This window comes from Frieseomelitta varia, unplaced genomic scaffold, assembly GCF_011392965.1.
Source record: "Frieseomelitta varia isolate USP_RPSP 00005682 unplaced genomic scaffold, Fvar_1.2 scaffold_198, whole genome shotgun sequence".
Classification (NCBI taxonomy): Eukaryota; Metazoa; Arthropoda; class Insecta; order Hymenoptera; family Apidae; genus Frieseomelitta; species Frieseomelitta varia.
Window position 1 is genome coordinate 264,370 of NW_025109727.1, and position 22,738 is coordinate 287,107.

The 22,738-nt window shown below is 39.5% G+C and overlaps 1 protein-coding gene across 5 annotated transcripts in view; it reads left to right on the top strand.

Annotated features, from left to right (window-relative positions):
* The window catches only part of LOC122526851 (LIM domain only protein 7), a 159,713-nt gene that overhangs the window by 68,877 nt on the left and 68,098 nt on the right, over window positions 1-22,738 (top strand). Inside the window, exon 2 of one of the 5 annotated variants that reach the window (XM_043650446.1) lies at window positions 5,182-5,291. The exons of 3 other annotated variants lie outside the window; for them this stretch is intronic. The gene's annotated coding sequence lies outside the window, so the exon portion shown is untranslated. Of the gene's footprint in view, window positions 1-5,181; window positions 5,292-16,272; window positions 16,579-22,738 lie in introns of those variants that run through there. One more of the 5 variants, XM_043650445.1, reaches the window with a different exon arrangement.

Here is a 22,738-nt window from a genome sequence, read left to right on the forward strand (position 1 = left end):
TTCTTCTTATTCTTGAAATGCTTCATAATTCAATTAGGTCTAATTTTAACAAGACTTTGTAGATTTATCAATTACATTTTTCAATTATTCGTACATTAAAATTCTCATCTTTAATCTAGTCGCTAATACAATTGAGATTAAAATGCGAGAATGAAGTTGTCATTGAATTAATGTTTCATATTTCACCACGGTTAGATATCGTTTTCGGAATTTCGTTCGAATCGAGCGTTGATCGGGTGCGGGTTAACGTCGGGTTAATATACTTTTCTCGAACCAGGAACTACTAGAAAACGGATCAAGATTCAAACTGTGATAATTAAAGAACCCGTCGAAGTTACCCACTTTCTCCAATAAAAGTGTCGACCACGCTCTGACAATCAGCAACTCGCTAGGTTATCTGTTTTACAGACAAATTGCATTATGCGTGTAGAGGCACAAGCACGCTTCTGAATATATTGATTTAAACGGCCGCGTGTCGGCGACGAGATTTTACTTCGTTCGGGTTGTTTCAATTTTAAACCGGCAGCAATTTGTCGACGTTGAAACGATCCGCGATATTCATTAATATTCGCGTGCAATTAAATGTTTGTATGGTAATCGCGGGGGAGTATCGGTCTCGTTCTCAGTTGAACTTTCAACGCGAGCGTATAATATGTTACGAGGCATTGACGCGGCGATATGTTTTCCCGTACCCGAGCGAACAGCTAATGACTATTGCTTACGTTTACGTGCAATTATCCGCACTCACTTAACGATTGCGTAACGCTTCCTTATCGGACGCGATTCGAAACGTGGTCCCGCGGTTAAAACGGCCAGCGCGCGAAACGTTCGCCGACTCTTGATTACTCCAAAATGGTTTCCCCGTATATTAAAATACCGGCACTTTAAAATACTACTAGGTTCGCTCGTAGATTTATGGAAATTGGTGGTACTCCCACTGGAAATTTTTTATTCACTTGCGGTAGATTTCACTTTGTATTCTGGTACGATTTTTATCTTTCTCTTCTCGTTTTTATATTTGGATAAGTTAACTTCTGTAACAAGTTGTCAGATTTGCGCAGGATCGTCACAGATATACAAATTGTTTAAGGAGGTATTCTGGTAATTCGGTTTGAAAAAATCGACTTTTTTGGGATTTTTTTCCAAGGAAACCATAATACATTTTGGTATGCAGTTTTCGCACACAGATTTATTCATACTTGAAGAGTATTTACAATTTCTTTTTTAACGAAATTAATGAAAGTTGTGGAAATTATATAGCCGTAGGTAAAGCATGTTTTTAAAAACGGGTTCGAATGACTGACATGATCCCGGTCCACCTGGTTATTTGAAACTAAAAAATTAAAATGCATTTTTTAAATTAGTATATGGCTATCGTGTGAACCACAGAAACAGCGAAATTTCGAAAATTAAAAGAATGACAGCATTTCGAAGTTAAAATATCGATTTTCCTTCTACTTTTCGTTTTTTGGGTAATAAAAAAAAAAGATAGAAAAAAATGAGATTTTAAAATCCGTGAGTCATGCGATAAATGTACATCGGTGGAGATCTGCTCCAAATTTCAAGTCAATCGGTCAACCAAAACGTGAGATATCCCACATTTGAAGTTCTTGTTACCCGTTGTACAAAAATATTCATACGTGGAATCAATCGAGCAGTACAAAAGATAAAATATTATAAAATAATAATAGTATAAATAATAATATTATAAAATAAAATATTTTTTCAGAAAAACACATTTGAAGTTTTTGCTACCCGTTGTACAAAAATATTCATACTTACATTGCGAGCAGTACACCGTTTCCTTTAAACATCTATAACTCTGCTAATTTTATGAATTCAGACAAGTCCTTTTACACAGGCATTCCCGAAAGCATCTGAGAAAATGTAAAGAAGAAAAATCGATTTCTTTTTAAAGCCGGATTATCAGAGTACCTCCTTAATATCATCGCGTAAAACTGATACGAAACGCCATCGGTAACTCAATCGTGAAAAGATAAACCAAGGGACAAAAATATTTTCCAACAGCTGTCTAGTTCGATGCAATCGAAACTTCGATTCCTCCTAGTTGCAACTGCCGCTCTCTTTGCGCGAGCGTTCGATGTTTTGTTTATCTCTTCTCGAGAGGTTGACCGCTAGAGGAACGGAGTATAAAAGGCGAGTCAACGACACCGGTGGAACAGAGCTGGCTCGGCTGTTGGCCCGATCGTAAAAGGATTTAGTGCCGGCTGTGGGACGAGGTCGTTCCCGGAGATGACGTAGTAAAATTTACAGTGGGCGTACGGCCGTGAAGGCCTTCTTCCGATCGGTTACCTGGAGTAAGTCTGGCCACTTACTCCACTCTGGCCTCGCTCCCGCGAACCTTTCTGCTCCAGAAGGCGCGCGTACGGCCTTTACCAGGGAGGGAATGCATTCTGAAAAATGACCTCCGACAGCTGCCAGCACGGCAGCACGTTTCAACGTGCTCGCGAGCATGACATTCGTTGCGTTTTCTCCAGCTCGCCAGCGTGAAATGGTAACAACCGGCCTGCAGTCGGGCTCGAGCGTGATTTAATTGCTGTTTGATTTATCGCTTTCGTGCGTTTTGAAGCTGGTCAGAAAACGAATAAAATTGGTCGACGCGATGGAGAACTTAACTTAAGGGAGAAGGCTACATTTTCTGATATCATTACGTCTCATAGAATTAAATAATGTCGAAGATATTATGGATATTTCGTTTAATTATTTTAGAAAATGTGTTTTACATGATTGGCGAATAGTCGGGCAAATTCAACATGTTCAGCTCATTGGTAATTACAGTCTTGTAGGTTTAATCGAAATAAAGGTAAGAAGACTGCTTCTAATTTTTAAAAGGAAGCAGCGAAATTCGAATTTCAACGAACGCGAGAGCGAGGAAACTTGAAAGGGATGAACTCCCTTATGCGTGCAAGGGAAAGTCAAACAAGGGAGGGAATAAATCTGTTGATGTCGATGCTTCTCGGAGAGAAGCGCGGATACTCTCGGCCCATTGTCGGTGCAACTGCAACTGCGGCAGCCGACGCGGTCGTTACGGCATTAACGCGTAAGTGCATAAGTGTTGACCGTGGACGAGATAGAGCTGCTCTCTGGCTAGAAGTCTGGAAAAGTCAGAGAGAAGGCTGTAGCGGCTGTAAACGATGCAACCGGCATCACATCGGGGTGAATGCACTTCTCTCGCGCGTTAGACGCGCCGCAACTCGGAGCCGGAACGAGCGTCGCCGGAAACCTGGATACCCGAAGGTTCAAACACTCTTTGACGCTCGTTTTTTTTTTTTTTTTTTTTTTTTTTTCTCTGACCGAGACTTGGCATCTGGGAATTTTGTTGCTGACTACGATTGTATCGAAAGCTGCGAATTGTATCCCAGAAATTGCAATTTGATGAACGATATAAAAAAAGGCGTTGCGAGAGGAAAAAGTCGGATCAATCAGTACTGTAGAAAATAAAAGATTGGATTGAAAGAATAATTGAAAAGAATATGTTAAAGAAGCGGATTTGTAGAAGAGAGAGCTTTCAGGCAAATTAATGATATTAGAAAATTAATTGGCCACGCCAAGACGTAAAAGAGTTACGTTTTTAATTTGGAATGAACTGATCGGTCTCGATCGTTTGATAAGACTTTGTAAGATTTGTCGATACCATGGATCATAAATGATGGGATGCGTAATGTAAATATACATGTAAGAAGTTAACCGCTTGATGTCACGCGTATATATTTCAAGGGAAAGACAATTTTGGGGAAAAAATATCAGCGTATTTTACAGCATCGTATTTTACTGGAATTTATGTGTAATAATATCCAGTGTTTCACAACAGTGGCTTTACACAGGATTTCGAGCTTTCCGTTTTCACTCTCTGCTGTGATTTTGTGGTTTGCAGTTTAACGACACGATAGGCCGGCATTAATGGGATCATAGTCACGTGTTCGTTCGGCTGGATTACGTGTGCATTTTCTTGATTAGAGACACGTGGTTATGTAACAGCTACTTTATTCCAATAATCCAACCATAATTGATAAGGTGCTGTTAAACTGTGCGACATTTTCGAATTGATATGGTAGAACGATAAGAGGGAAATAGGAAACAAATATTCTCCGGATAACGATAAAAACGTCTGAAACAAAGAGAGGAATATGACTGGTGTATAGTAGTTATTCGCAAACTTGGTAGCCTTTTGAAGTTTGGAAATAAAGGAAATACGAATTTCTGTTGAACAATAAATCACGTTCATTTTCAAAAGGAAGGAAAAATTTTTCTAGACGCGACAAGCCAGAAAAGAAAAATTAGTAACCGGTGCGAAAACTTAAACAAACTGAATTGTACATCCTGCTTTATACCAGTCATTTGACAGCAGTAATTTAACAAGCATTTGAAACGACTGTCAATTACTCCCTTTAGCTCCTTGCGCTGGCAATTGATTTGCGGACCATAACGAGCGACCGAACCGTATACAATAACTCGTCGCTCTCTTTTTCATTTGAACTCGTCGGTATGATATCACCGGATAGAAATGATTAAGAAGTAATAAACTTATTTGTTTCGCCTGGGTTGTACATTGAAATACACTTGAAACTGAGAAAATGTTGCAATTTGGGACAAAAACATTCCCGACGTGTGTTATATTCATTCCAGCGCAACAGTGCTTAAATTTACGTTACGTCGTCGACACTCGGCGATTATATAAGCAATAAAGAAGTCGTCAGGTCGATCACAGGACTGGGATTAGCGATTCGAAGCGCACGAGGATGGGGGATTTGCATTTCGGGAAGCGTAGTTTCGCGATTCCCAGGAGTCTAGCCGACCCCTTTGGACAAGGAAAAACGACGGTAGCCGTGGAAATAATTAAGGGTCCCCGTGGCGCCGTTAATTCTCGACGAACAGCCGTCGACGACGTTCGGTAATGCAAATTTTGGAAAGCCGAGACTCGGTCGTGCCGGCCAGTGGCGTCGCGTTCCACCGATGCATACGGACATTGTACTTTACGAGAGTCTCTCTCCGCTCGGGCGCGCGCGTCTTCTCACGAGCCTCTCGCCGCATATCTTATCCGCGCGCGCAAGGTGAACGAGGTAAATTTACGATCTTCTAGCCAGTTTCTATTGAAGGAACACGGTCTACACGCACCGGGCCGAATGCACTCTCCAAGAGCCTTGTGTTTTCTGATTTCAGGTGAGTACGGCTGATCCACGGAGCCAGTTGGAGGAGAGACCTCTCGCTGCGTCCTCGAGTTACGATCTACAAGGGTGGCTGCGGACGCTCGGATCGGACACTCGAGATAGGTAAAAAATTTTAATGGAGGGGAATTTAGCTGGTTAGTTTTTTTTTTTTTTCGCGTCGTTGACCGCCGTTCAACGTTGAGAAAGTTTCCCGATTGATGGGTAACTTTAGCCAAGTATAATTGCCGCGGTAAAGTTAACGCCGTGATCGACGATGGCCGGTTTCCAGCCTTCCTTCTCACATTAAAGAAACGTTGCCTTTGTAGGAAAACCCGATGATTTTTGCCAATCTATCGCGACGCGAACCATAGATTTTACATTTTTCCGCAACTGTCCTTCCCCAGTTCTTTCCAGAAATGTATACGTTTCTGATGGGCAGGTAAAGATAAGTCAAATTTAGATTAAAACAACACAGGTCATCACGGTAAAAAAAAAAAAAGGCGAGACGTGTTTTATTTTGGACCAATATTTGATACCTGATTTTATATTGCAATTTAAGCTTAAATACTTTTTTGCAAACTAGCAATTGTAACTTGTACTCTTTTGGCAGAAATATACATGAAAGAAAAGACACAGTCGGGCATTAATTATTATTTTTTGTGTGCCTTATCAGGAACTAATACGTAGTCGTAATTTTTAAATTATACTCGTACTTAATTATTATATACTATATTATATTATATTAATAACAATATTAATATAATATAATAATAATAATAATAATAGAAATAATAATATAATATAATATATTATATTATATTAATTATTATATTATGTTATTATTGTTATAAAACTTATACTTAATTATTAATACTATTTTAAACTATACTCTTGTTTGCATATTACATCTCTCAACCGATTTCACAATGATTTGAACGAACACGGAACGTGTAAATGGTATCGCGTACGATTTAAAGTAATCGACATCGGGAAACTAGGGTACTATCAGAAATAAATAAGTGGACGCCTTCTCCCGAATCAGTCTTATTTGTTCGAAACTTCACGCGAAACAGTTGTGATATTCTCTAGATATCGCTCGCGTGTGCAAACACGGAAAGCATTACCGTTTTATATCTCGCTCAAGGTTGAAATATTTCAACAACTTGATTACATGTAGCCTTTGCTATTGACAACTAACTCCAAACAGTCTATCCATTTGCGCGGTTCCACGCAGCTCTCTGATCTTTTACGATACCCGAAAGGAAAAGTTCACGAGCCAAGTTAAACGCAAGGTCTCGTCTCGTGGTGCAATACTACGCAATAATTCAGTGAAACGTAGCAAAAATTTAGTTGGAACGTTCCCGTGAAATTCCCGAGCGTATAAATTACACGCGAGATAACGATTGCGTGAGTTTCTCAAGAAATGGCTCATGATGCATCGACAAATTTCAAACGGCGACGGAAAAAATATCCGTCCGGAGATTCGTATTCAGAACTCGTTCGTACGGCCATGTAATCTTCCAGTTGAAGTTCTTTCGCGACCAGACGATTGCCCGTCACACGTTCGAACAATACGTAATACAGACTCGGGTTTTGAAAAAGCACATTGTCGTCCGATTTTCGGCAGCGAAACGACGGAACAATGGCTGTATTGTCGAGGCTGGCGATCGCGAGTGTTTCGCGCGCGAGGAACGCGGACGAGGCGCTTTGAAACGCGTGAAAAATTCTTGTCACCAAGAGTGTGTTCCTGACGTACGTACAAATGCTTCGAAAATGGCTGAGCACGTGAACAATAGACACGAGCGCGACGTGACATTGCGCAACATGAGAGTTGTTTTGTGGCATTACACGAAGATGATTAAACTCCTATTAAAAGACAGAAAGAAGATTATTATTAGTATCAATTATAGTAAAACTGTTTGGGCAAGTGTGAGTTTATTTAGTTGGGGCTCTTATAATAGAAACTCATTAATTTTTTGCCCTACCTGTTATTTCTCGTTCACGTAGTAAGATCAAACGTTAATTAAAATTTCGAATGAACAGAGCATTAATATCGAAATTGGCAGATGATCGATTGATTGAAATGAAATTCTACGGCCCCTTATAATGTAAGATTCAAATCAGTTTTTCAAATTAATTAAAAAATATTACACAAAATATTACACTAAATCTTGACTTAACCTCTCGCGCTGGCAAACTGATTGCGGACCATAACGAGTGACCAACAAACCGTGTACAACAATTCGTCGCTTTCTTTTTGAACTCGTCGGCATAATATTCACTGGATAGAAATGATTGAGAAGTAATAAATTTATTATTTGTTCTGCCTATTTTGTTTTACTTAAATATATTTAAAACTGAGAAAAATATTACAATTTTGGAACAAAACATTCTCAACGTGCGTTCTCAACTTCGTTCTCAAAGACGAAGCCTGAAAGAAAGACATACTGTATTCTACGTTTTCGACCTATTTTCGCACAAAGGTACAGAGCAAAACTCCTCTTGATCGTTCAATATCGACGAGGCGTGAAAAATTCTTGTCATTGTCTAACACTTAAATGCAAGGTGTCTCGAACGTGGCTGAAATCGCGAACAATGGATACAGACGGATCTGTTGCGTAACGCGAGAGATAGAAAACGGTTTATTTCGTGACATTCCTCGCGGTTTCGCGACAATGGCGCGTTACGTCGGCACCGGGTCACAGACGACGTCCTGTCTCATGAGCATACAATGACGAACCGACGAAGAATTCCACCAAGAGCATGTAAGCTCCTCGATGGATCTCCCACGAGAGAGGCTTTCGGTTCAACAAGCGAGAGACCCGGCCTCGTTGGTCGAACGTGGTTGCAAACCAAATGACAAAGAGGATCTGGAATCCCGGTTTCATAATATTCCCTGAAACCTGTTCTTTTTTTTCACTGTCACAATGCGAGTGGAGGATTTTCGTAACTGGATTTCACAAGTGTTGGGAAGTCAGGAGGAATTGTTTAGAGTTGAGGGCGAGACGCGTGACGCGAAGACAAAATACATATACAGTAAAAGAATGAAGAATTGGTATGAAAATTTTATTGGTGGATTTTATACAAATAACTAGAGTTCAACGATGAATAGTAGCATCCTCTTGAAAAATTATATCGTACTTCAAGAAGAGTAAATTTAGACTCATAAATGAAAATTACTCGAAATTCGTTCTAAATATTCATTCGGGATATTCAGTTTTGTAGATATTCAGTTTCGACATTTAAAAAGGATTTTAACTATTTTAGAGAATTTCAATTGAGTAGTAAATACACTACACGAGTCGTACATTGTCGTACGTATCTCGATCGAATCGAAAAATTTCTGCTGTGCTCGCGTCGTCGTCTGCCTATTGTTACTAAAATTAAAACAATCGGTCGTAAAGAATCATCCCACACAGTTACGTGGAAACGTGATTCATATTCAGTCGCGGTGCTACCGACGAAGAAACTTACTTGAAACCTTGGGAGAACGACAACGCGATCGTTGCCAAAGAAGAAAAGACGTTGGATCTCGTTGCTCATCTCGGAGCACGTCGAAAGGAGTCAACGATCGAAACGAACCCTATTAAATAATGGACAATCGGCCAGCATCAACAGTTCGCCCCGTTCGTCGCTCGTAATTGCACGATTAACCTCTGCGTCCTACGCGCGCTCGAAAAGAAAACGAAGAAAAGTCGTTTCTACGGAGAAAGGGGGATTCAATCGGACTGTGTGCGTCGTTGATTAACGGTAATTGAGTAATCATCGTGACGCCGTGCGTCTCCTACACGTCTCACGCCCACGCGGTCCGAACGACAGGGCAAAGGGAGCAGTTTCGAAAGCCTCGGGGGAACATAATTGCGAGCGGCGCGTTAATTGTACGCGAGGCCGTGATTGCACCTGGTCGTTGCATCGCGCTTTGTCGGCGCGTGCAACAACGCCACCACACCGTGACATAATAACGTATCGTAATGCGTGCAGCTGGTACAGATGTCAGATAGGGGTGGACAATCACAGTTTTCGCTGTTCCGCGCAAACAGAGCGGAACCGAGCGTGGTCCCCCTCCCTCGTGATTTACCATTATATACGCGATGTCTTCGCATTTCTCTTGAAACCGATTGCGAGATTACACGTTAGGTGGTAGCGAGAGAAATTGCTGGTCTTCTAGGCCTAGTTTCTCTATTCCACCAGCGGTGGAATTTGTTCCCTTTGGCTGGCGTGCTCTCCTTTTCGGGAAAGAAATGTATATGAATATGGTATATGAATTTTCACGCGTTTATGGAAAAACAGTATGCACGTTATATACGCAAAAAATGCACGAAATACTTCACGTACATCTGCAGAAATCTTAAGTATACGCGTACGTGTGAGATACTCGCGTGTAGATCTTCCGATATCGATGTCAATAGTTTAGATTTCTTTGCTTGGAATACTTTAGAACATTAGACCATAAAATACAAATCTACTTAAATTTTTATCTAAATTTTTATCTTGCATTTCTCATATTATATTAGTAAAAATATGAATCTGCGTAACAATAACATTCGATAGTATTCTAAATTACGCACGTGTCAGAAATACTATCTACTTTACCTCGAAAAAATTTACCACAACAAGCTACCACAATTCTCTCTCTTCATTTCTCTCTTGGCTTCGTTTCATCTCACGATATCCAACGGACAAAGTGATTCGCGAATCCCTCAATAGCAGAATAATTAAAATCGCGAAAAGTGTGGAACCAGTAATTTTCCTCAATAGTTTGTGTCCGTTCGTTCATTCGCGGCGATTTCCTGGTTCAAGTTGCAACCGTCATAACCGAATAACATCGCAGGAATTTAAACGACATGGAAACGAGTTGCGTATGTATGCTTGCTGAGCATTTATCGCAACGCGACGACGTCCCGCATCTAGCAACTTCTGTTCCACGGGAAGTCGAGAATCGCGAACAGACCGCTTGTTCATACTTGGCCCGTTACTCCTCTTCGTTCTTACTGTACTTTCGCGCTCGTGCCACCCGTCACGTGTTCCTCCCATTTTCAATTGTGCTCTTCAGCTTCAAGCGTTCCGTACCGCTCCGACGTCTCGTCTCTTTCGAACTGTTCGAAGCATTCGCACCACGTGCAATTAACATCACGGATGACTGTGGAATCAAACTGGCGAATGATTGTCCAGCAGCGCGATCATTTGTGTCTCGTGTAACTCGATGGAACTGGTTGAGAGTGTTTGTAGTTTATTTGCATGCAACGTAACACGCGCAGCAACCTTGATGCGGATTTTTGTTCACAAAAACGGAAGTTAGGAGAATTTATCAGAGAGACGGCTGTCTGACAGACAAAAGGAAAGAAATTATATTTTTGGAATACAAATAAATGTAAAATAGATTGTTAATAATATGTTGAAGAATGTGATATATTCAAATTAGTGTTCTTATTGTAAAAATTTCTGCTATCCTCTAGATGCACGCAAATATTCCACATATCACGAAGACTATTAGCGCACGATTCAACGAACAGCACCTTCGGTCATCATAAGTTTAACTAATTTACCAGTCATAAATCATCGAGCATTTACCACGAGAACCTCAAATGTTTTGCCGCCATGATTAATCTATTCAGTTGGATATTTACTTAGTGATAAAAATGAAAGAGTTTACCGCCTCGAGATATGTTTTTGCGACAGTTTTACAATTTTCTCGTTTACTCGAGTATATCGATGCAAATTTACGTTTTTTTACGAACGTAAAAAATATGAGAAATGAAAGTAATATTTAGATAGAAGGTTGTTTCGCGTGTTTTATGTGCATTCTATGCAGATTTCCTCTGAATGCAAAATCCATAGTTCACTCGTTAGTAATAAACTTGTTGGTGACACACCTGTTAAACATCTCTTGTCTTTGGATTCTTAGCTACACAATGTTCGCAACGTTACAATACACTTTTTTTTTTCAAAAGTGCGTGAAAATCAGATGAATGACATACCGTTGGAGCACTAGAAGACACTTTAAATTGCTAAACAAATTCAGAATCGAACGGTATTCTCGAAGTGCCGAGTATTCATCAAGTGCACAATGCACATGTAGAAGTACACGACAGGTAACGTTTTCACGTCATTTCTCTCGTTACTTCTCTATTTTCCTCTCGTCGGTCCAGCTCTGTTGCTCGCTTCGTGCGACGCGTCTTATTTCTCGTGTTTAATTGTGTCGCGAACGACGACTCGGACACGGATTTCGCAGGTTCGCATGTTGCCAGCAAATAGCCACGACCACATACCGATCTATCATCATAGTTCACCTCGACAATGAAAGTATAATCACTTTTAAACTACATAACGTGCAAAAATGCAATGCGTGTTAACTCGGATAAAACAAATTTTCGAATTAATTTATTATATTTCCTTCAATATTAATTTATTTACTGCATTGTTACGAGTTTCATTTCTAAATAAATACGTGAATTCATTGAATCGTAGATTCAATATTAATACCAATTAATAATAGTACATAATGGTAAACATTAATATCAGTTATAATCGATTCTAGATTCAATAATAGCAAATATTTGGAAATCCTAACACGTGTGTGTATAAAATATGCACAAATTTCAATATACATTGCGTTAGCTCAGATAATACAAATTTTCGCATTAATCTATTATATTTCCTTCAATATTAATTTATTTACTGTATTGTTACGAGTTTCATTTCTAAATAAATACGTGAATTCATTGAATCGTAGATTCAATATTAATACCAATTAATAACAGTACATAATGGTGAACATTAATATCATTTATAATCGATTGTAGATTCAATATCAATAATAGCAAATATTTGGAAATCCTAACACGTGTGTGTATAAAATATGCGCAAATTTCAATATACATTGCGTTAGCTCAGATAAAACAAATTTTCGCATTAATCTATTATATTTCCTTCAATATTAATTTATTTACTGCATTGTTACGAGTTTCATTTCTAAATAAATACGTGAATTCATTGAATCGTAGATTCAATATTAATATCAATTAATAATAGTAAACATTAATGTCAGTTATAATCGATTGTAGATTCAATATCAATAATAGCAAATATTTGGAAATCCTAACACGTGTGTGTATAAAATATGCGCAAATTTCAATATACATTGCGTTAGCTCAGATAAAACAAATTTTCGCATTAATCTATTATATTTCCTTCAATATTAATTTATTTACTGCATTGTTACGAGTTTCATTTCTAAATAAATACGTGAATTCATTGAATCGTAGATTCAATATTAATACCAATTAATAATAGTAAACATTAATGTCAGTTATAATCGATTGTAGATTCAATATCAATAATAGCAAATATTTGGAAATCCTAACACGTGTGTGTGTGTATAAAATATGCGCAAATTTCCAATTTTCCTGTGGAATAAAGTCTTTGGGCGAATGCTCGCGCAACTGAACGAAAACTGAATCAACCGATGCCTGTGAGACATCACCTACGTTTTCACCTACGTTTATCGAGACTAATTATCAGAATTGAACATCGGGATTATTAAATCAGGCTGACGTATAATCAGACGGAACGTGAAACCGTTTCTAACAGCAAGACGACTAACGGCACTTGTTTCGCTACACATTGTACGCAATTTCTCTTGCAGGCCGTCTCTTTCCCGCCCGTGCCGTGTCACGCGTTTCTCACTCTCGATCGTGGCCGCGAAGAGGAACGCTCCAGGCCTCTCGCTACCTCCGAAGCTTGTCGCGTCTAATTATTACAAAGGAAATATTGTTCCACGCTCGTTGGAATTTACTGTTCCGCGAATGCGCGCCGCTTACGCGATGCTTTGTGCATCGTGGGTCACACGTGAACTTTTAGCTAGAGGAACGAGCTTCTGGTTAGACTAATTCTATCATCTCGACTAATTCTATGTCGTTTTGTTTTTACCCCAGAGAGAAACTTTTACGAGGGACAGTGTCAATAAATTTCGACGTTTCATCGTGTCTTTGTTGCGACTTGTGAGAAGAAAATTTAACAGCAGGAGTAAGAAATAGATGTTTGTGTCAAAGTATGTCACAAGACAGATGTCATCGAGATGTTAATTACGTATCTGTACTCGCGCATTAATGTTTTTAATTTTCTTTTCGTTTTTTTTTTTTTTTTTTTATCAAATGGTAACTTTGATCTTAATATATGTGAAATACGCGTATCCATATCAATGCTCCATATTGTCTGAACAAGATTATTTATCTGAAACAATTTATTTCTTTTACTTTGCTCGCCTCAAATTAATTGACTTTCTGCGTTCGATATATTTCGAAATGGAATATTTCCCACCTTTCTCACGCAGCGATAAAACTGAAAACAAAGCTGTATTGTACATACGATCAATCATGCTATTTTTACAAGATTATTACCAACAATTTATTTTTCTACGACGTTAGCAAAATATCGTTAGCGAATTCTTTCTGTTTTTTTATGCGTGCTTTCTTTTGGTACATTCAATATCTCGAAGATAACGATACGATGCATGCCAGAAAACTCGAATTAAACAGGTTTCTCTTTTTTTTTTTATTTCGCAACGAAGTAGCGGTCAATTTTTGACTGATTTAACATTCCGGCGTCGTCATGATTTCCGGTTCCTTCGACCCAAAAGTGAAGTCGACGATACACATCGTGCATAATGACGTTTATATCGTGCACGCGAATGATCGTGGCTCGTGCCTGTCCGTGAAAAGAATTTCGATGACCCAGATCAAGTCGCTCGAAACGTCGCTTTCATTTTGTGATCAATTCGCGGTTTTTAATCATCGAAATTTCCGCGAAATTTTCCTTTCCAGCGGCGTACGACTTGATTGCGATTGACGACGAATTAGCTTTCAGAGTTTCCTGCTGAAACTGAACTGAACTAAACGTTGAAACGCCTCGGTTACGCTCGTTTGCCCGCCGGTTTCGTGCATAATAATGAAGCTGCAACGTTATTAGGTAACAACGTAATCCACCAAAGAAAATTGTACGAGCACCGGTTCGAAGTTGCCGATCTGTCGAAACGAAGTTTGCGCGGATGTTACAGGCTGATTTCGCAAACTTGTTGATAATGTAGAATGTTGTTTGCGAGTAAAAGTTGCCTCGGGTTGGGAAGAGAAATGTGATGTCGGAGAAATCTAATCGTCAGGTTTCGATTTTTCGATAGAGCTGCTGCGTGTAATTACCGCGTGATATGTTCTTAGCAGCGAGTTGAAATCGGGTTATACTACTACTTCTCGTGTCTTAAATAAATTGGAAATAAACTTGTCTTGTTTTATTTCTATAAATTAGTTTCTTTTCACACAGCGGGTGAACAAAGTGGCTGGCGAAATTTATTACATTGCTTTCGCGTAAACAATTTATTATTTAAATCGAAAACCGGGATTTAAGTCAGCAGTGTCTATTTTCTCCCGACGTTCTTCGCCTGCGTGAGACAAGAAATCACTAATTAATAAGCAAAAATTAATTCTGGTTCGTCGCAATATTCATCCATAGTTCAATTTCTTGAATTAAAAGATAATATGTATCAAAGTCTTGCACAAACAAGAGATAGGCGTAATGTGAGAAAAAAAAAAAAAAAAAGAATCGAAAACCACAGCGCACACTTAATACCCTCAACCGCGAAACTGACAACCGAATTGATAAATTAAACCGGCGAACCCGATCCCTTTTACTTTTACGAGAAAATCGGCGCGGCGTGGTTACATAAAGTCGATCTCGCAATTTACTGGTAATTAATTCATTCCAGCGAGGGCCACGAGGGATCGATCTAGAAACTTTAATTACGAGTTTATCTGGGTTTATCGTCTCGATTACATTGTCCCGTGGCCAATCGCGCGGCCACGATCTTGCTTCGCTTTGCGCCGCTCCGTCGTTGCCCGATCGTTTGCACGATCTTTGCCAACCGCCTGTCTCTTTCACACCGTGTCTGCTTTCTGTAAATACGTTCATCGGCGAAGCGTACACGCGGATCAAACTTTTCATCCGCGTCTCGAACGTCGCTGCACGCTGTTTGTTTTACCGTGGAAACGACGTGGAAACGACGCCATCGCCGTTTATTCTCCTCGCTATTTCGCTGCTGCCTTCTTTTCGTCCGCTAATTTGTTTGTGTGTTATACGGTGGCGAACGAGAGAACATTTAAATTTGTCTGTACACGCACAGCGGCTGAAATAGAAAATACACAAAAGAATTTTAAATTTCAACTTTGCGAACAAAATGTCGTACGATAAATTTTAAAAGGACGACTTTGGTCTTCAAAAATTTTTTAATGGCCATAAGAGTGATTTTGCGTGATTTTCGGAGTATTTATTTCGTTTCAAAATGATGTGAAAAGGAATATTATGAATAATATTAAGAATATTATATTTTAAAATGAATCCAGTTGAATTGTTGTATGATTTTCCTTACGAAATTATGACAGTTTAAAGTGTCGATAATTGTTCAATCTGATTCGGCAATTTTCACATTCGGTGCGTGGAAAATAGATTCTGGAAATTTCTGAGAATTTGAAACAAAAAATTTTATACTACGAGTTACAAAGTTCGTATTGCCACTAGCAACTGCGCAGAATCCAGCATTAAAAACAGTCATACGATGTTTCTGCTAAACTAAAAATAGCAAAATGACCAGTGTAAAAACATCGCGATGTTACATTACCAAGAAAATCGATTACGCGAATCAATCAGTTTTTAATTCTTTCGCGCAAATACTCGTCCGCCGAAATGTATCAAATATTTTCAAAAATCCCCAACGAGCACAAAATCCATTAAATCTTGAAAAATTAATGGAATTAATATTAATAGAAACTCCACGTGTAAATGATCACCACAATTTACAAACACAATTGCTCACAAAATGTGTGCCTCTGTCAAGTAGTTTTTTAAAAATAATTTTCAACGAGAGAAAATTGGCTAGATCTCGAGAAAATTGTAAGTTAATGAAATTAATATTAATTAATGAACAGAGGGGACCGCGGTTTGCGCAGAATCGGAGAATTGCCGAGTGAATGGACGCGCAGCTAGTGGAATAAGCATCGTCACTGCGCAGCCGTGAGTGTGGAAGTGGGAGATCCGTGAAATATGAAATAATTAAATCCTCAGTCATCGGCCGTCCTTCTTCGGTGATGTAGCGTCGCGGCGTTCGTTTCGCGTTCGATCACGTTCGCGTGACATTGCAAGGTCTAATCACAGTCGGAGAAATATCAGTGTTATCTTCGGCTCGACGACTACACATGCGTCGATAGTTGAAATTTTTTTCTTTCCGACAACCTTCAGAAGTGTATCGGGGAATTCGTGGAAATTTTCTCTCGCGGTAATCTTTGTTTTGGTGCGAGTGTGAAGCCGATTATTGGAGTATAGTGCCTCGACAAGATGTCTCGTCCAATGTGCCATCTTTAGAAACGTGAGTATACATACTTGCTGTGGATTTAATTATGACTGTTTTCATTTCAATGTGCGTGTTTTTGATATCTTCGATATCATTGCGAAACAAAGAAAGAAACGTAAATGATGGCTTGACGAGCAAATAAATTGAATAACTTGCTTATCGCGATATCGTATTTCGCAATTAAAGGGACAATTGTCTGCTACGTTCTCGAAAACAAATAGATTGCCCTCGTCACATTCGTTTCTCAGAGAAACTGTCGACGTATTACATTTAATTTAATAACAAGCATTTCGTTGTTTTAACACGAGTATGTACGTACGTTCTAAAATAATTCATCAATTGATGGCTACCACTGAAATTACCCTTACAGCCTTCAAATACTCGATCAAGAGTTTCTCGTTATCACCGAGAATTTCTGACAAGTGGAAATTCAACTTCGCCGAAATCGTTTTCGATTCACACTCCTCTTCCGTCTGACAATCAATTTACACCTGTTCTTATCTAATCTTTCGCCTCGGTCAAATAGAAACTCGCAGATAAAAACATCGATTGGCGAGATTGCAGAGGGGAGCAATCGGCCGACCGACTGGATTTTCGAAATCGCCTCGATTCAGTCGCTCCGAATCGCCATTAATCGTTCTCCGGCCAGCGTTCGCATAAAATTAACGCCTGCTGCAACGTTCTCCAATGCGAAAAGGGTTGTGGAGCGGTTGGGGAGGGGAATGGCCGGGGAAAATCGTGGCCGAGCGTGTGTTTCTTTCCTTTTTTCTTCGCTCGACTGAAAAGGAGCCACGACTCGACGTTTATTTGCACGCAACGCGAGATACTCGACGGGTTTAACCGGCGGCTCTTGCAATTTTCGTTCGGCAAGTCCCTCCTCGTTTCTGCACGTTACGATTCGAATTCGTGGATCACTGGGCGGTCTTTTTCCACCCACGATTAACCGCGGTCCACGCTCCTTTTCGTCGCACGCGCCGCGTGTGGTACACTCGTGACCGGCTATTTCGTAAATTGGATTAACGGTCGTGCAGGCCGGATAATCGACCCGGCTCGTAATTCGTACGTTCGTTCCTCTTGGCCCTTTGTTGCTGCGTACCCTCCATTATTCTTCGTCTCAGATGCTCGAATACACACACACACACACGTACACACGTGTGTTCATTCGCATCTCGTTTACATTTTTTTACTTCCTCTCGCTCGTAGTTTTTCTTTTAAACTTCGCATTGACATACTAAGCACTTGTTGATTGATATTCTCCGGTCCACTGTGAACGTTCTTGCGAACAGTGATTTATTTCGTTGTCTAAAATACTGTAACAATTGCTCTTGTTTGTTGAGTTGTTTGTTTTATTAGTGCGTGGATATCCGCCATCTGGCTGGCAGTACTTGTTATTTTCGAATACCGACTTCCTCGCGAAGAGGAAACGCAGAAACGTCTTGATTTGTTCGATGGGAAATTCTGGAGGTTTCGATTTTAAAATTTCAGAGGCTCTTAAATTTCAGCCTTTCCATTTGCAAGTTTCGATTGATTGAGTTTATATCTGAACACTCGAGAACATTTCTGGCTGTGGGATCGATAGTCCTCGACTTAATTTATCAATGAATTCGATCAGTCAGGTGTAATTTACTCGACAAGAGTGTCGTTTTTTTTTTAAATATACTTTCACGTTCGGGAGTGTTCTGGTTGCACAAGAAGCGAGTGAATGGATCAGAGCGTTATTGCAACGCATCGAAAGAGAGAATGGCACATTTTTGCGACGAAAAGAAACACGAGACTGCACAATATTGCATTTACCGATCATCGGGGCAGACAGTCATCTGCCAAAACTTTTGCAATTCGATTTCATAGTTACAATCTCGCACTAGATTCGATTACACCCGAATTTCGCGTTGTTAGTTCCAGTGATAATGAAATTCGAAAGTTGTCGCGCGCCGTCTTTCAGCAAATGAATTTCTTTGCGTAGAAAGGGAACTATCATCGAATCCTAATTACTTTTCGACGAGAGAAAATACAATGAAACGGGGAACGTTGTAAAGTTCGAAAGACTGTGCTCGTAGGTTTAAGGTCTCTTTAGCGCGCGCTCGCACAAACCACGATGCCAATTAAAAACAGGGAATCCGAGATTTCGCTTCAGTTTCATCGAGGATAACGCGCGACCTAGAAACACTCGGTCAAACGAGCAAAAAAACGAGGAAAATTGAATTACCCTGCACTCGTAAAATCTCGATTTCTTCCCCCGTGCGATTCGTCTGTAGCCTGTTATCCTTGACGAGTTTCTCGTTCGTAGCGATTTCTACGTAGCAAAAGCAGCTGGAACGAAAGTTACGCGTGAAAAGCTTCGTAGAAATGTGTTTGTTGTAAAATTTCAATCCGACCGGCCTTTCGAATCTTACATTTTGGCACTCGCAGCTGAATCGTGCGATTTCAAAAGGTCGATCAGAGATTTAGCCGGTGTTCCCGCTGATTGCTCGAAACGAGATCCGAGTTTTTCCCATTCGAACCTACACAGTTCACGTCGTTCGGTAATTTGCTCGAAGATTGGCTCTTATTCAATTATTATTGATTCACTAACGAAATTCCGAGATATCTAATTTCTATCACGACCATCTCCCGTTCATTTATAGTTTATTTACAATTCTTCCCCGTTGGCAAACAAAATTTTCATCGACACAAATGACTGGACAATATTGTAAAATAAAACTTAATCGCAACAAGTGATTGCTCCAAGGATTTGTCTGATTCCCTTTCATCACTGTTTCGTCTTTCGTCAAAGTGATACAATTTTCTAGAAAATTTAAAGGAAATCTTCTAGAAAATCTTGCGTGCCTTTCTGCATTTATGATTCTATCTTCCTATTCTACCTTGATCAATTTCTCTTGTTGTTCTGTTCGCTCTTGATCCTCAATGGGTCGACTAACAGAAAGAATTTATCGGTCGTTGCTCGACTCAAAGCAGAGCGAAAAACGTCTTTGTCCGGCTTGAAGTTCCGCCAACCGGGTAGAAAACATTATTTTTCCACGATGGCAGCGGTGGAAACGACGGGCGCGCAATATATCAAAGTCGTTAGAAATTTTCGATGCGAGTTACGAGAGGCAGTCGCTGTCCACGCGGGCCATTAATCGGGGACTCCGCGAAGTAATTAAAGTCGCAGTCACTCGCCCGTGCGGTATATTTAATCGCGGAACGCGCGCGCTCGTGTGCTCCGTGTGTCGAAATACGCTTGTCGTCTGCCAGTGCGAGTGAAAAATCTCTGTTCTGACCGTTCACCTGTGCACAACTTGCGTACATGCGTAAATACGCTATCAACTCGTAAATCTATGGATCAACGATGAATTAATAATTTCTTATCGGATCATCGGACTGTGAATATTTAAATAAAAAAGGGGCGTGAATATTTAAATAAAAGAAAGAGCAATAATATATTGTATTATTTAAACATTTACATACACTCCTGTTCAAAAATCTTGGGGCTGTATTTGTTTCGAAATTGAAACGATGCTTCATGTGATAAATAATCTGTAAAGTGATGATGCATTATCGATTGTAAATATTGAATATGAGAAGCAGAAAGTAATCTAGTAAATTCATTTTAGAGTCATGGAATTCGAATGTTTTCGAAAGCCAATACAAAGTCTATCTGCCAATTCAGAGGAATTCCCTTAATAATTCAAAAATTTAAAAAAAATCCAGTGATAACATTTTTTTATACCATCGCGAATGAATAAATAATATTCCTCGCGATGCGAATAAATTTTAACGTTTTTGTAGTAAATGAAAAGTATCTGTTTAGTGTCAAGTATCCGGATATTTTTGACCGATGGTGTACGTGCGATGTCGACACATGTAATACACGAAATCCAGCTACCGGTCGCACGTCTGTCTGGTGGTTTCGTTTCTAGCCACGCAGGTTCTCGTCGCGAATTGCGCAACCGATATTTTCCTTTCCGGGTGTATCTCGCCTCGAATAAAAATTCCCTCGTTTCGAGTTACGGCACGTCGAATGGGGAAATGGTGTTAATATTGACAACGAGTTTCGAACGAGATACCGAGTTTAACGTCAGGACGTTACGTGACTGTAATAAAGGGATTCTATCACGTATCCATCCTCGTTTCACTTCCGCTCCGAGAGACACGTCGCCAGGATTACACGTTACTCTGAATTCTTTCTCTTTGAACTCTAGCTGTTCATTTTTCCACGCGGTTTCTCCGTTCTCCGAAAAATATGAAAACCAGAGGTGGTAGTGATAGTGTTGAATGCGTGAAATTAAATGGAACGTGTAAAATTATTTTCATCATTCTATTGTTTACACATTAGAGAGATTTGGGAAAGCGTCGTGTATATTATAAATTTGACATCATAGATACCATCTAGTGTGCAATTTTTATGCGTTTATCCTCTTGGAGAAGAATTGTAAGAAAGTGTAAGAGTTTATTTAAATTTCATTTTGCTTATAAGCGAATAAATTTTCATAAAAATCCATATCCATGTTCATCGTAATTATTGATATTTGATGTATCGAGGTCAAATGACTAATTCATACTCTTTTAGATTAATTTACTTTAATTACGACGAGAAAGAAATTATTCTCTGAATTGTACATTCTAAGTGCGATTTTATTGTATTCTTATGTGGCACAATCGTGTTGGAATGTTTTTCTAAGGTTCGGGGAAGAATATTTTGTAGATGGATGTTTTTTTTTTTTAAATTTTAGCACTAGGGACCGTAAAATTTGGGAATCTTTGTTATTCCAAAAAAATACACGAAAAAATACACGAACGTTCTAGACAGTTTCATGGCAACGTATCTTTTCATCTACTGTAGTCGATCGTGCCGTTTACGTAACAACCGGTTACGATTTCTTTTCCGGATAGCCAGCTGACCGAATCGTAAACGTCACTAATCCCAAGGAAAATGTTGTAACGGTAGCTTTGCCAGTCTTTCAGTTCTCTACAATTCGAGGGAATAAACGTAACAATATTTAGAAAAATTAGTATTATGTTAGGATTGCTTCGGTTCGTTTAACACCTTCGCTGCTATCGAATTATCGCTCTGTTTTTTCAAATACCAGATCAGGAAATATCGAAACAACGGTGGTTTCAACACGTACTATCCTTTACAGCTACAAAATGAAAATAAAATAATATACGAAAATAAAAATAAAATAATACATGAAGATAAAGATACAGTAACGAACAGCGTCAATGGCACTGTTTAAATAATTGCAGTTCATGCGTTGTAAAATAAATAAAATATTTTTCCTGTAGCACGTTGAGTGTTGCAGTTTTGTATAAACACGAAATATCGAAGATGTTTTTGAATATTTCAAAAAGATCAAGTTGGATCTTTCTTATTGAAAAGAGATGTTCTTCGCTTCGACGTGCAAGTAGAGAAGTGGAGAAGTATGTCGCCAATAAAAGACTGTTGCTTCGCGTCTTTTCGATACTGGGAAGATGATGAAAATTCTGCAGGAAATATTACACGCAGTTCTTCAGTAATGTGAGGTCGTCAAGTTAGACGAGTCACTCGACGTTCTCGCGTAACGCAAGTGACAGTAGCAGAATATCTTTTCATTTGAAACGCGGCTCTAAGCCCGTGTATCGTTGTATAATCTTGTTTGTTGCTTTTTAGCCTGTGCTAAAATCGGATAACAGTACCAGCTGCACACAAAACTACACGAAACTACGAATCATTCGTTACGTAAGTTCGCGACATTGATTTTCAATTTGTCACTGTCTTCTTCGCCGAACGATAAAGACATATAATTTGCACGCATTTTTCTCTTAACACGAAAATCATAAAAATACGTATGGTAGAAATATTATATTTTTTTTTTTTGAGATTCATTCTGCGTCGAATCGATAAATCACGATCGACGTCCATTGAATCCGCGACGAAATGAATCGGTGGCTAAGATCGACGTGGCAGGATCTCGGATCGGCTCTTCGTAGCCGGTCGTCCTTGCGTCGTAATGAAAGATGCAAGAGACTCCACCTACGTCTGTTTTCTTGCCTTTGAAATGTCACGGGGAAAGGCCACGTTACTCGCCAAGAACGTCGAGCTGAATATGTCGACCCGCACCTGTGCGATTTAACGTGTTCTTCCCTCCCTTTCTTCGTTGTCTCGTTTCTCGTCGCCTTTAAACCGCTCCTCGAACCGCCTCGAATCTCTTCGCAA